Raw genomic sequence first — 15,825 nt, forward strand, 5'->3', positions numbered from 1 at the left:
TTCTATATTCCCATTTATTTCGTTTAATAAAAATCTCTGGCAGGTTTTTGTCTGGGATGATAAAATACAGTACAAAAAATAATAGCAAAATTATATAAATGCACAAAATATTGCGTGGAAAACATAATGTAATAATACAGACTGAAAAGGGAAGGGAACCTGGACAATGACAGCCCGATACAAATGTACACATGGAAAGTATGATAAGGAACCATTTCTGGCACAGAACATCAGTGGTATGTGGGAAGTAGACAAGCCAAAGAGGTGAATAGAGGAATCTAGACAAAAAGCAGAAGAAAAATTAAGTATGAGAGAAGACAATTAAAGCAGATGGCGAGTGATGGAATCAAGCCTGTATTTAGTGTACAGGGCAGGGGATGGCGGAGACATATGAAATGTTCCCTACAGATAGTAGGGGAAATATAGCAGTTAATCTGAGCTTCAGTCAAATGGCCTTATCTAAGAAAAATCCCATTTTACCCCAAGAAGGTCTGATCTGGGAGTGAATTCCAGCGGGACGTGAACGTATTTCAGCTTCTGCTCTCCATAATCAAAAAGGAATCAGTAAAGGTTGTATCCATAATCATGACAACATGTCCACCGGCCGAGCCAAGTGACTGCAGCTGATAGGAATGAGAAGGCGTAAGGCTTCCTCCCCTGCAATACACTTGTCTAATGTTATCAGGTACAGTCTTGTACTAATATGTCTCAAGAAGTGTCAGTGATTTTAAATGGGTACTCTGCCGGAAAACATCTTATCCTCTATCCCCAGCGGCAGGACCACCGCGATCTCCGCTGCGGCACCCCAGTCATCCGGTGCATGGAGCTAACTCCGCTCCGTGCCAGATGACTGGTGAGTATAGCCACCACGTCCCTTTCATTCATGTCTATGGGAGGAGGCGTGACGGCTACTACCAGAAGTGATCAGAACAGGAGCTGAGGGGGACTGGGGTAGGTAAGTATGAGTTAGTTTTTAATATAACTTGGTTCCCAGACAAATATATAGAAAATTCTATGCTATTGGAATACCCCTTTAAGTCTTTTTAAGCTGTCACTCAGCAGTTTCTGTAAGTAGGAGTAATCAATCACCACTCCATGCAAACTTCTTCTCACTGAGGAATGGGGGCTTATGTGTAGAAGTGATCAAATCTACAGTACTTCCACCCAGATCCAAATCCAGCAGACCTTCCGATGATTTGTTTTATTTGGCAAGATCCCTTCAGCTGTTAAAGTACTGTGATTGGACTGGAAAGTCACTTGGGACACTATAGGTCTCCTACGACTTGGATCAGCTCTAGTAGATCTCAGTGTCATATCTGACTTTACCAAGAAGTTTCTGCATTTTGACAGCTGCATAATGGAACAAATCATTGTACGATTCCCTAAATTTGGATAAAAATACTGTATTTGCTAACCTCTACTTACGTCTTTCCAACTAGTGACTGGTGGAGGTCCAAGTGGTGCCTCCCCTAGAAGTCATCTAAAATCTATCACCTGTATTTTAGATGCGTTCTTTACGGTGTTTTATGTCTTGGGATAAATAGATAAGCAGAAAAAGATCAAAAAGAAAGATAGATCGATGCAGGCAGCTTCCAGAAGTAGCAGTTATCCAACTAAAAAAGAAAATAGAGTGCATGACAATTGTCGAAGGACGAATACCCCTGTGACTCACAGTGATGGCACCCAGCGGGAGTCATACATCAATGTCCACAAGCAAAGTGTTTATCGGTGCTGTTGGTCTGCTACACCCTTGTCTGTCTATGGGATAAATGTAGAAATTCTGACTATACCACATTATACACTAAAATGTCAACTCTAACAAATTGATAAAAAAAAGAATCTGGTGTCTCATGATAGCCAGGGGGGTAACATCAAAGGAGAATGTCAGTATTTGTTTCTTGAGTGGAGGGATTTGCTGCATTTCCCTGTCAATTATTTTAGTTTATGTCTTGTTTAAAAATTTTATTCTGAGAAAATAATTTTAACCTTAAGAAATCGGCAACTCACGTATTCTGTTTGCATATTTGGCCTCAATTGATAAAAAGCAAGGTTTTTGGTAGGGTAATCCAACAGCAAGTAATGTAAAACTTCTTTGAGATAACATCCGAGGTGTCTAACTGAAGATACTGAAATATGTTCTTTTTTATAATACGTTTCTATCTTTTTTTATTGTAAATTTTTTACAATTTTTTGTACATTTTTAACAGCATTTAGAGATATTTTTTTTTTACTGCAGGAGTCATACTTGAGGGCAACCACAGAAAAGACCTGTCCCATTCACATTAGTTGGTAATGTTACTGGGCATTCGCTGTGACCTTCTCAGAGGTCATTCTACATGGAGGTTGATCTCTGACCACCAGCTATTGTTTGTACCTCTGTTATTAATGTATTGGTGTCATCTTACACTGTATTCCTTTCTGGGATGAGAAAGAAATTGGCCAGAATAGAAACTGCAAGATTTTATGATTATTTTAAAATATAGAAAGTAAAACGAAAAATTCTCTTTAGTATACAGCCCCTAAAACGTATTGGAAGGATTAACATTTTTTTTTATAGAAGTGATTTACAAATCTGTTTAACTTTCTGGCACCAGTTGATTTAAAAAAAAAAAGTTTTCCACGGGAGTACCCCTTTAATGTTATCTGGCTGGTCATTTTGCCACTAACTGTTGTTCAGCTTCTCATTTACCTGGTAATGTCCAAGGAATATTGTTAGATTTTCTCACTCTGTGCTATGGAGATGTTGAATATAATAGCCTATCCTAAATCAAGGCAATGGGCAAATGGTGCCTCATATCCATTATTTTGTGCACCCTAAAAAGGCCCTACCCAACAGAAGTAGACTCTCTGCACTCTTGTCCATGGCTGGTATTTCATTAGCTGTATCCCTAACATAGGGATTAGAGATGAGCGAACTTACAGTAAATTCGATTCGTCACGAACTTCTCGGCTCGGCAGTTGATGACTTTTCCTGCATAAATTAGTTCAGCTTTCCGGTGCTCCGGTGGGCTGGAAAAGGTGGATACATTCCTAGAAAAGAGTCTTCTAGGACTGTATCCACCTTTTCCAGCCCACAGGAGCACCAGAAAACTGAACTAATTTATGCAGGAAAAGTCATCAACTGCCGAGCCGAGAAGTTCGTGACGAATCGAATTTACTGTAAGTTCGCTCATCTCTAGCTGTCTCCATTGACGGCAATGCATTTCTGGCCGATTCCTCCGAACATGTTCATTCTTTTAAGTAGTCCAGAATTTCAATTTCTTCTTCTTATTGTTTTAAGGAGAGTTCCTTTTAGACTTTCCATAGAACTAGTTCCTGTTGTGGTCTAAGATACTTTGAAAATATGCATTTAATATTCTTTATCTCTGCAAGTCATCCTCATTCAGCATGTAATTGTTTTTCATTTATTTTCCAGATTGTTTTTACTCTGTGTGAAATGAGAAAACATTACTCCACTGCCTAAAAATGGTCTACAAGCTAGCTGCTACCGACATTACCGTATTTTTCGCCGTATAAGATGCACTTTTTCTTCCCCAAAACTGGGGGGGGAAAGTTGGTGCGTCTTATACGGCGAATACACACCTATCGCGGCGGTCCCTGCGGCCATCAACGGCCGGGACCCGCGGCTAATACAGGACATTACTGATCGCGGTGATGCCCTGTATTAACCCTTCAGACGCGGCAGTCAATGCTGACCGCCGCGTCTGAAGCTAAAATAACACTAACCCGGCTGTTCAGTCGGGCTGTTCGGGACCGCTGCAGTGAAATCGCGGCGTCCCGAACAGCTTACAGGACACCGGGAGGGACCTTACCTGCCTCTTTGGTGTCTGCTCCGTGCCGGGATCCCCTGCATGGCCGGCGCTCTCCTTTGTCGTCATCACGTCGTCGCGCACGCCGTCCCGTCACCCAATAGGAGCAGCGTGCGTAGCGGCGTGATGACGGCGACGGAGAGCGAAGATACCGGGCAGCAGAGACGTTCCGGAGGGACACCCCGGGGACGCGGCGACAGCGATGGAGGGCGACATCCAGGGCAGCGGTGATGAGCGGTGACGGGTCCGGAGCGGCAGGGACACGTGAGTATTACCTCCTATACCAGTGGTCTTCAACCTGCGGACCTCCAGATGTTGCAAAACTAACACTCCCAGCATGCCCGGACAGCCAATGGCTGTCCGGGCATGCTGGGAGTTGTAGTTTTGCAACATCTGAAGTTCCGCAGGTTGAAGATCACTGTCCTATACTTTACATTGTATTTAATTCAGAATCTTTATTTTCTAGATTTTTATCCTATAAAATTATGTACGTTTTATATGCTGGAGCGTCTTTTATGAGGAAAAATACGGTATTTATTATGCATTTCTTTTGCTTTTATCATTGCTGGAGTACAAAAGATGCACATACTAACCCTAACAGACCGGTCTACCACAGCCTGTTGACAGTTTCCAGGCAGCATCTTGAGATTTTCTAAAGGGAGTGTATTATCAGAAGATGATCTGTTGTTTAAATAAATTTTAATATTGAACATATTTTTAAGAGTAATTTGAAATAATAGCTTATGCCTCTAGGACCTCACCACGTATGGTGCATAATGGTTTGGGTGGAAATAATTTAAGATATAACAGCGCTACTAATATGAATTGTTTTAATTAAATATAAAATATACAATAGATTAACACATTTAGCTGGCACAAACTGGTGATATTCCCACTGGGCCCTAGTGGGGTATCATATAAAAATAGAATAAAATTAAATGGAAATAAAAAATGGAAAATCGTTTCGGGGTGCTGGTAATTATAGTCCTCCGACCCCTTCCTCAGTAAAAATGTGTTTCAAACACATTTTTACTGAGGAAGGGGTCGGAGGACTATAATTACCAGCAGCCCGAAACGCGTCTAGGTGTCTGGCACTGTTCACACATCCTGTACCAGTGTCCTGTCCGCTAACCTACAGACTTTGGCAATAGAAGAGTTAATTCAGCCACACTCCGCCCTGCCTTGCGGCAATCATACCTTGGATCATCTTCACAGCCCACACTTCCCACGGCTTGGGTCTCCACGTGGGACGCCATCCCCGGACTGTCCACCACTCCCGAGCGCTCCACTGCCGCCAGACCTAACGCTCCCGTGCTGACTGACACTCTTGCCGGAGTGTCAGTACTATTCCATCTACAGACAGCCGGGAAGCAAGCACGGTCTGCAGCCCTGAACACCGCTCCACGCCCCCCTGCCATCGGAGCCAGCGACACGGAATATCAACTGCGCCCCCCTGCCATCGGGGTTCCAAGGGAGACGGGAGACTGCAGCGTGCCCCCCCACCATCGGGGCACAAGAGAAGTACAAGGCTGTGATATACAACAAAGAACCACCGAGCCGCCAGAAGCAGTCCATTTATTGACTATTTTTACAAGTTCATTCATTCAGAAAAATTGGACTTCTATGGATCTACTAAGTTTGCGGACAAATGGACTTATTTGAACACTGTCATACAGGACATTATTTATTATTTTCCATTTTTTATTTCCATTTCATTTTATTCTATTTGTATATGATACCCCACTAGGGCCCAGTGGGAATATCACCAGTTTGTGCCAGCTAAATGTGTTAATCTATTGTATATTTTATATTTAATTAAAACAATTCATATTAGTAGCGCTGTTATATCTTAAATTATTTCCACCCATACCATTATGCACCATACGTGGTGAGGTCCTAGAGGCATAAGCTATTATTTATTTTGTTGCCGGGGGGGGGGGGGGGGGGGGGGGTCCTTTTGTTGTGAGCTGCACCATTATTTTTTATATTTTTAAGAATGTCTGGTTGTTGTTTTTTTTTTATTTTTTTTTTATGAATTATGTTTTATTTAATTTATTTACATTATTATTATTTCAAATAAAAATGATAAATCTTGACATTTCCACTCCGACCTCTGAGCCTCAAAATAAGCTAACACTTCCTGTTCTGTAGAGATCACACCTCAGCATTCTGCTCCTTATCATCACAGATAGGATTATAAAGTCTCTATTATAAAGCCGGAGACAGATAATAAAGGATCCGCCGTTGACAATAGGCGATGGTCACACAGCTCACCTCTTCTCTTCTTCTGCAAAGGTCGAGGTACATGCCTATAACACTCTCCTATAGGAGTCAATTTATACTTCTTAGACCATAGTTTCCTATGGTCCAGTTGGCTGCTGTCAATCAATCGTATCAACAAATGCTGTTATAGATCAAAGCAGCAGCTCAAACAAGATGGCTGCTCCTATCACCATGTACAGGAAATTGAAGTTAAAAATCTACAGAATCGAAAAAAAAAAAAAATTATAAAAAAAAACAACAGACAATATATCAGTGATACATTCCCTTTTAAGAAAATAGAATTAGGGAAGTCTAATAAAATTTTATGGGATTGCGTCTATTTTACCACTTGCCTAAAGGTTTTACCATTGTTTTCCATTTCACAGTATATAGGAATATCTTTCTCAGACTTTACTTAAAGAGGTATTCTGGCTTTATACATCGTATTCCCTATCCAAAGGATAGGGGATAAGATGTCTGATCGCGGGGGTCTCTCCGCTATCCCCAGACATCTGGTGCACGGAGCGAACTTCGCTGACGATGTGGGGCGGAGGCTCGTGACATCACGATCACACCCACTCGTGACGTCACAGCCACGCCCGCTTGTGCCGTCACGACCACGCCCCCTCAATGCAAGTCTATGGGAGGGGGCGTGACGTCAGTCACGCCCCCTCCCATAGACTTGCATTGAGGGGGCGTGGCCGTGACATCACGAGCAGGCATGACTGTGATGCCACGAGCCTCTGGCGCTGCACCCCGACGCTCTAAACGAATTCCGGTGCAGCAGGGAGATCGCAAGGGTCCCCAGCAATGGGACCCCCTCGATCAGACATCTTATCCCCTATCCTTTGGATAGGGGATAAGATGTCTAGGGGTGGAGTAAACCCTTTAAGACAGACAGGGTCCTTGAGCTGCATACTACGAACATATAACCTTGGGTTGTGCCTATCTTGACAGCTCAGCCCGCTAAGGTGAGTATAGTACCAGTGGTGTAGTGAAGGGTTAATACCTCGCAGCACTATACCAGGGAGCGCCCCATCATTTGTTTTTTTTCCCCTCCTTCTCAGACTGTAGTAATAGCCCTATTTAGATAACAATTATACCCCAATACAGTTACAATTATACCCCAATACAGTTACAGAAGTAAGGCAAGTAAGTGTGTACAGTACGTTCTAGTGACACAGTCCATGGAGTTTCTATGGGGCTCATGAACAGAGCAGGCATAGTCATTAGAGATGAGCGAACTTACAGTAAATTCGATTTGTCACTGACTTCTCGGCTCGGCAGTTGATGACTTATCCTGCATAAATTAGTTCAGCTTTCCGGTGCTCCTGTTGGCTGGAAAAGGTGGATACAGTCCTAGGAGACTCTATCCTAGGACTGTATCCACCTTTTCCAACCCACTGGAGCACCTGAAGGCTTAACTCATTTATGCCGGATAAGTGAGCAACTGCCGAGCCGAGAAGTTTGTGACGTATCAAATTTACTGTAAATTCGCTCATCTCTAATAGCCATGGTTAGTCTCATCCCTATTATAATCCACAATAAAAACCTGTATAGGAATGTGATCTCTATTCTGTACATACCACAAATTCAGCGGAGTTCAATATGGGTCATGAAAATGGAAAGAGGGCACGAGGATCTGTTGCAGCTGGTTTGGAGAGTCCTAAAAGGGGCCTAATATTTATCCTTGCTATAGGCTCTACCATTAGACCACATGATGCTAAATATGTAATCAAGCCTTTACACCGGTAATAATAAATCCCATAGGCCATACATTAAAAACTGTTGGATATGGCTTTGTCAGGTAGAATGGGTAACAGAATAGTTTACCTTGTAAAACGCTAAAGACTTTGATCAAGATAAAAGCCCAAAAAAGACTGAATAGAACCCTACTATGCAACATAAATCCCTAAGTGACAGGGAGATTAAGAAGGATAAGAAATCCCAGTGTTATGTTCTTAGAAAACACAAGGTTGTCTTAACCAGTGCTACCTTCTAAGTTCCATCTCTGTCAAAAAAACAACCTGTCCATGTCAGTCTATGGCAGTCGACTCCAGCTGCTGCCCAGATGTTTCTTCCAGCGCGCTGACAATACAGCTGCCCGCCTTGCTAGCAATCAGACACGGGAATCATATGGGAAACCAAACCGTATGGGCACTAAATGCCTCCGAGGTCTGGGCCGCCCCCTGCTGGGGGGGAGATTGCAGCATTCACCGCAGGTTGGCGTAACCAAAGGCGACTCAAAGTGTTTCCACTTTCACACCTCATTAGGCAAAGCAAATAGACATGACAGGTTATGCTTTCAGAGACGGGATCTTACTGGTACAGATATACAGGGATGCCGAAAAAACGTATCGCACCTCAGCAGATGGCTAACATCAACCCCCCCCCCCCATGAACATTGATGGAAAATCATTTACACCAAAAAGTACTGGAAACCTGAAAGCTCAATGTGCTAATGTCTGTCCTTGCAAAGCAGCATGTACTTTACTGCTTACACAATCTACAGCTCACGGCTTAACGTCTCCATTTCACTGATGTTGTTCATGTCCTATACCATAACATGACGAGAACAACATCATCTCAGAATACCTGCCCCACCTACACATAGCCCTGACCTTACCAAGTCAACCCAATACAGGCACCAGCGTAGGCGAAAAAACACCTGCTGCATTTATTAAGAAAATATATCAAAAAAATTATATATATATATATATATATATATATATATATATATATATATATATATACAGTACAGACCAAAAGTTTGGACACACCTTCTCATTCAGAGTTTTCTTTATTTTCATGACTATGAATATTGTAGATTCACACTGAAGGCATCAAAACTATGAATTAACACATGTGGAATTATATACATAACACAAAAGTGTGAAACAGCTGAAAATATGTCATATTCTAGGTTCTAGCCACCTTTTGCTTTGAATACTGCTTTGCACACTCTTGGCATTCTCTTGTTGAGATTCAAGAGGTAGTCACCTGAAATGGTTTTCACTTCACAGGTGTGCTGGTGTGGAGGAGGAGGTATGACGGTGTGGAGGAGGAGGTGTGCTGGTGTGGAGGAGGAGGTGTGATGGTGTGGAGGAGGAGGTGTGCTGGTGTGGAGGAGGAGGTGTGCAGGTGTGGAGGAGGAGGTGTGATGGTGTGGAGGAGGAGGTGTGATGGTGTAGAGGAGGAGGTGTGATGGTGTGGAGGAGGAGGTGTGATGGTGTGGGGGGGCTTTGCTGGTGACACTGTTGGGGATTTATTCAAAATTGAAGGCATACTGAACCCGCATGGCTACCACAGCATCTTGCAGCGGCTGCTATACCATCCGGTTTGCGTTTAGTTGGACCATCATTTATTTTTCAACAGGATAAAGACCCCAAACACCTCCAGGCTGTGTAAGGGCTATTTGACCAAGAAGGAGAGTGATGGGGTGCTGCGCCAGATGACCTGGCCTCCACAGTCACCGGACCTGAACCCAATCCAGATGGTTTGGGGTGAGCTGGACCGCAGAATGAAGGCAAAAAGGTCCAACAAGTGCTAAGCATCTCTGGGAACTCCTTCATGACTGTTGGAAGACCATTTCAGGTGACTACCTCTGGAAGCTCATCAAGAGAATAATGTGCAAAGCAGTAATCAAAGCAAAAGGTGGCTAGAACCTAGAATATGACAGATTTTCACACTTTTTTGTTATGTCTATAATTCCACATGTGTTAATTCATAGTTTTGATGCCTTCAATGTGAATCTACCATTTTCATAGTCATGAAAATAAAGAAAACTGTGTGTCCAAACTTTTGGTCTGTACTGTATATATAAATACATTTATGCACCTTTTTTTTGTGCAAATTTTTTGAATCAACCTTTTGAACCCAATGGCACGAGGCAATGGAATAATGCATTTCAGAAGTATTCTAAGGAACTTTGGTAACATGCCGGAGAATCACCAACCCAATATACTGATAGGAAGTCCAAGAATACTCCAGCATACTCCTTTTTATATTTATTTCTAAGTCCTTTTGATTAAAGTATTTGAAGGTAAAGTCCCATATCCAAATTGACCAAAATTAAAGGTGTATTCCATGAAAAAAAAAATTTTTTTTATATCAGCTGGCTCCAGAAAGTTAAACAGATCTGTAAATTACTTCTATTTAAAATTCTTAACCGTTCCAGTACTTATCAGCTGCTGTATACTCCACAGGAAGTTCTTTTCTTTAAAAATGTATTTTCTGTCTGACCACAGTGCTCTCTGCTGACACCTCTGTCTGTCTCAGGAACTGTCAAGAGCAGGAGAGGTTTCCTATGGGGATTTGCTTGTACTCTGGACAGTTCCTGACATGGACAGAGGTGTCAGCAGAGAGCATTCCGCAAGCAGAAATTCAGAAGTGTGAATGGGAGTGCGGAGTCCCATAGAAGTCTATGGGGTTAAATTTGAGGCGGAATTCCACAAGCGGAAATTCTGCAGTGTGTATAGACCCTTAGGCTATGTTCTTTCTGTGTAGTCTGCACCAAAATGCATTGTCGTCTATGAGACGGCGAATTTCCGAGTGGTCCTAGTGCCGACATGTTCTGCCAGTGCTCCGCTGTCGGGGGACTGTCCACACTGAATTGTTCTGTGCATACATTCACCCATGTGAATATAGCCTACGGGTCTATTCACACTGCAGATTTTCAGCTTGCGGAATTCCACCTCAAATTAAAGCCCATAGACTTTATGGGATTCCGCACTCCCAATCACACTTCTGCATTTCCACTTTCGGAATTCCACTAGTGGAAATTCAGAAGTGTGAATGGGAGTGCGGAATCCCATAAAGTCTATGGGCTTTCATTTGAGGTGGAATTCCGCAAGCGGAAATTCTGCCGTGTGAATAGACTCTTAAAGGGGTACTCCGCCCCTGGCATCTAATCCCCTATCGAAAGGATAGGGGATAAGATGTTAGATCGCCGCGGTCCCGCTGCTGGGGATCCCGGGGATCACTGCTGCAGCACCCTGCCATCATTACTGCGCGGAGCGAGTTCGCTCTGCACGTAATGACGGGCGATACAGGGGCCGGAGCAGCGCGACGTCATGGCTCCGCCCCTCATGACATCACGGCCCGTCCCCTTAATGCAAATCTATGGCAGGGGGCGTGACGACCGCCACGCCCCCTCCCATAGACTTGTATTGACGGGTCGGGCCGTGACGTCACGAGGTGCGGAGCCGTAACGTAACGATGCTCCGGCCCCTGTATTGCCCGTCATTACGTGCAGAGCGATCTCGCTCTGTGCTGTAATGATAGCGGGGTGCTGCAGCAGCGATCCCCGGGGTCCCCAGCAGCGGGACCCCGGCTATCTGACATCTTATCCCCTATCCTTTGGATAGGGGATAAGATGTCTAGGGGCGGAGTACCCCTTTAATGCCAGCATTTAGCAGGGCAGACCCAGGAGCTAAATTTGCTGAGTCCTTAAAGGGGTACTCCGGTGGAAAACTTTTTTTTTTTTTTTTAAATCAACTGGTGCCAGAAAGTTAAACAGATTTGTAAATTACTTCTGTTAAAAAAAATCGTAATCCTTCCAGTACTTATTAGCTGCTGAATACTACAGAGGAAATTATTTTCTTTTTGAAAAACAGTGCTTTCTGCTGACATCATGACCACAGTGCTCTCTGCTGACATCTCTGTCCATTTTAGGAACTGTCCAGAGCAGCCTATGTTTGCTATGAGGATTTTCTCCTACTCTGGACATTTCTTAAAATGGACAGAGATGTCACTGTGCTCATGATGTCAGCAGAGAGCTCTGTGTTCCAAAAAGAAAACAATTTCTGTAGTATTCAGCAGCTAATAAGTACTGGAAGGATTAAGATTTTTCAATAGAAGTCATTTACAAATCTGTTTAACTTTCTGGCACCAGTTGATACAAAAAAAAATAAAAAAATAAAAAAGGTTTCCACCGAAGTACCCCTTTAAAACCTTCTCCAATGAGAGCAGTGGGGTATGACCACCAAATGGCAGATGTTAGGAGGCAAAACGTTTAGATTATTTCTTAAAATTAAGTGCCATCTTGTAAGGATTTTATCAGATGTTACTGAACATGAATACTTTGCTGGTCCTGTCATTTATTATTTTTTTTTTACGTATTGATATGTGCGTTGTGTTCTTTGTTCTGTATTTCTGTAACACATTTTACATTGCAAATCATCTATAAATTGCAGTTTGTTATGGAAAAGAGCTGCATAAAATACGCAAAAAAAAAAAAAAAAAAAACACAAACTACAACTAAAACACAAGAAAGAAAACATCCCCCGAAAATTCTGACATTTTAGAGGCATTTTTTGTAACCAAAAAATGTATAAAGAGACTATATGAAAAAGAGGGCAAAAGATTAATTAATAAGGAATATAGTAAGGAGCTGTCTGGAGCAGTGGTCTTCAACCGGCGGACCTCCGGATGTTGCAAAACTACAACTCCCAGCATGCACGGACAGCCGTTGGCTGTCCGTGCATGCTGGGAGTTGTAGTTTTGCAACATCTGGAGGTCCGCAGAATGAAGACCACTGGTCTAGAGGATAGAGATTGCCCGTCATGGACAACCCCATTGAGGTTGTAACAAATGTCTAGATTATCCCCTTGTAACCTATAATGTTAAGTGTTTATTTCCTTAAAGGGGTACTCCCCTGGAAAACATTTTTTTTTTTTATCAACTGGTGCCAGAAAATTCAACAGATTTGTGAATTACTTCTATTAAAAAATCTTAATCCTTCCTGTACTTATCAGCTGCTGTATGCTTTACAGGAAGTTCTTTTCTTTTTGAATTTCCTTTCTGTCTGACCACAGTGCTCTCTGCTGACACCTCTGTCCATTTTAGGAACTAGGTTTGCTTTTGGGATTTGCTCCTACTCTAGAAAGTGTCCTAACATGGACAGAGGTGTCAGCAGAGAGCACTGTGGTCAGACAGAAAGGAAATTCAAAAAGAAAAGAACTTCCTGTAAAGCATACAACAGCTGATAAGTACAGGAAGGATTAAGATTTTTTAATAGGAGTAATTTACAAATCTGTTTAAGCTTCTGGCACCGGTTGATTAACATTTTTTACCCATTTAAGAATCAATGAGTTCATTATCAGAAGTAAGAGATTTTTCACTTTTTTTTTTTTTTTTTGAGCGGTAGGCTTAAAGGGGTATTCCAGGCAAAAACTTTTTTTTTTATATATCAACTGGCTCCACAGATTAAACAGATTTGTAAATTACTTCTATTAAAAAGTCTTAATCCTTCCAATAGTTATTAGCTTCTGAAGTTTTCTGTCTAACTGCTCAATGATGATGTCACGTCCTGGGAGCTGTGCATGATGGGAGAATATCCCTTGCATGATGGGAGAAAATCCCCATAGGAGCTGGACAGCTCCCGGGACGTGAGTCATCAGAGAGCAGTTAGACAGAAAACAGCAACTCAACTTCAGAAGCTAATAACTATTGGAAGGATTAATATTTTTTAATAGAAATAATTTACAAATCTTTTTAACTTTCCGGAGCCAGTTGATATATAAAAAAAAGTTTTGGCCTGGAATACCCCTTTAACATGGATAAATCATGAGGATGTATTTGTTAAGCCTTTGTGTGGACAGACTTTGTAATGCCACTTTTGTCTCAGATAAAATTCCTTACAGTTCAATTTGCACAGGGATCAGGCGTTCCTAAACGGACAGACACGCTGATGAATTAATTGCTGTAACCCGGCCGCAATCAGCTAAAAGGAGAAGATAACACCGGCTTTGGACTCAACAAACTTGGCGCCCGCGGCCGAGTTTCCCGGTGAATCAGGCGCCTGTGTTCGGAAGGCATCGCTGGGCATTTGTGCCTTGTGAAAATCGGGACACCTAGTCCCAGAAATGCAATCCCCCCTCTGCGGAAGACTTTAATGCAGTTCTTCTCTGATCTCCGTGCAGCTGCTTTTAATCTAACAAAAAAACCTGAACATTACCATCTGAGGAGGAGAAAAAAAAAAGGACCTTGCAAAGTTTACAAATGGGACGGAGAACACAAAAGAGCCATGTTTAGAAACGGGCACAAAGATGTCTAAGTACTAGGATGTTTCTAAAAAAAAAAATCCCCAGTTGATGCATTTCTGACATTACTATAGAGGGGGAAAAAAAATTAAAAAAATGTCAACGATTCTTTAATATCTGCTTTTTCCCGGAAATAGTGCCACTCTCATTCATAGGCTGTGTCAGGTATTGCACATAAACTTCATTCAATGTCACACACAGCCTATCAATAAAAGTCTTATTTTTGTCCTCTGAGACCCTTTAAGCAATGGCTTGGATGCCCACTTTATTACCCCCCTAAAAAAAACTTTACCAAACTTTTGGTGCAAAATGAAGCACAATCCTTAAAAAAAGAGTATCCAACAGTGCAAAACTATGTCACATGAAACGCAATACCATCAAGGTTCTGGTTTGTTTGTGAGCTCTCCAGGGCAAATCACTTTAATACATACATAACATTAAATGGAACATAGAAGAAAAAAAGCCACTCACCACATAGACCCGGTAAAGTTTGTATTATGAGATGCCTGGTTTGGAAAGCGCTGGAGCTCGGAAGAGCGGGCCGCCTGCCTGTGTTGTACACTAGGAAAACAGCAGGGGGAATCCAGCTTCACAGCAGACCGTTAAAATTTTCAAGCTTTAATGTAATCCATTAAAAAAACATGGTGATGCAAGGTTAAAACAACACGCCGACGCGTTTTGGACTTATGACAAGTCCTTAATCATGGCCACGATTAAGGGCTGATCATAAGTCCGAAACGCGTCGGCGTGTTGTTTTTAACCTTGGATCACCATGTTTTTTAATGGATTACATTAAAGCTTGAAAATTTTGACAGTCTGCTGTGAAGCTGGATTCCCCCTGCTGTTTTCCTAGTGTACATAACATTACATTTGACAATCTATGTCTCTTTCTGTAGACACAAATACCAACATGAATAGTAAGTTCTTCCCAAATAGGTCTAAATGAGTTCATAAATATAATGCATCTAAGTCCCATAAGATATTCAGCTTTTGGTTAATAATTTCCCCGTTATTCATAACATCTGCCACTGACAATATAATAAAATGGGGGGAAAAAAAGTTTCATAATACAATATCTAATCCTAAAAACATCAGTCATCAGTCTATAGCTGCAGGAAGCCGCTATTTAAATGTAAATTAGGCCTATTTTATTTTTTAACAAGAGAACAATCTGATCTACAATGTGATTTACAATGCCGAAGCCTCCATTGTGTCGTATGAAAAGAACAGGTGCACACCTGGAATAATTGTGGCCATAGAACAAGTTAACATTTATAACCCCATGCGGACGTGCCCTAATGTTTGCTGTATATGAATGTCACCATCACCCACAAAAGAAGCGCACGTTACACACCGGACAACTGCAAACAAAGCCGTACACAACCCAACACAATGCCGGGGCTTTCGCTCACGATGACAATACCTTGAATTTCAACTATCTTGGAGTTTGCTTGGGCTCTCTCGTCTCCCCGGTTGGAAGTTCTCCTTGTGGATGCATCCCATCAGATGTAACGTGACCGGTGGGGTGGATGTCCCCTCTTTTTTTGTCAATATAGTCTTTAGGTTGGGGAATAACCTCAAAACATTTTGTGGCGGAGGCAACGTATGGAGGCAATGTAACGTCAACCTCTGATCTCGAGGCTTTGAGAGTGTCGCGGTGGTCTTGTATGGCTTTAGAACCCTATCCCTTCCAGCTCTATCCCTGAAGGCTG

At 42.3% G+C, this 15,825-nt stretch overlaps 1 protein-coding gene across 1 annotated transcript in view; it reads right to left on the bottom strand.

The window, feature by feature from the left end:
- The window catches only part of LOC130293664 (neurotrophin-4-like), a 94,855-nt gene extending 79,243 nt beyond the window's left edge, over positions 1 to 15,612 (bottom strand). The window contains exon 1 of the mRNA XM_056542642.1: positions 15,537 to 15,612. The gene's annotated coding sequence lies outside the window, so the exon portion shown is untranslated. The remainder of the gene's footprint in view (positions 1 to 15,536) is intronic.
- Between the last annotated feature and the right edge of the window lie 213 nt (positions 15,613 to 15,825).

Source organism: Hyla sarda, chromosome 10, assembly GCF_029499605.1.
Source record: "Hyla sarda isolate aHylSar1 chromosome 10, aHylSar1.hap1, whole genome shotgun sequence".
Taxonomy (NCBI): Eukaryota; Metazoa; Chordata; class Amphibia; order Anura; family Hylidae; genus Hyla; species Hyla sarda.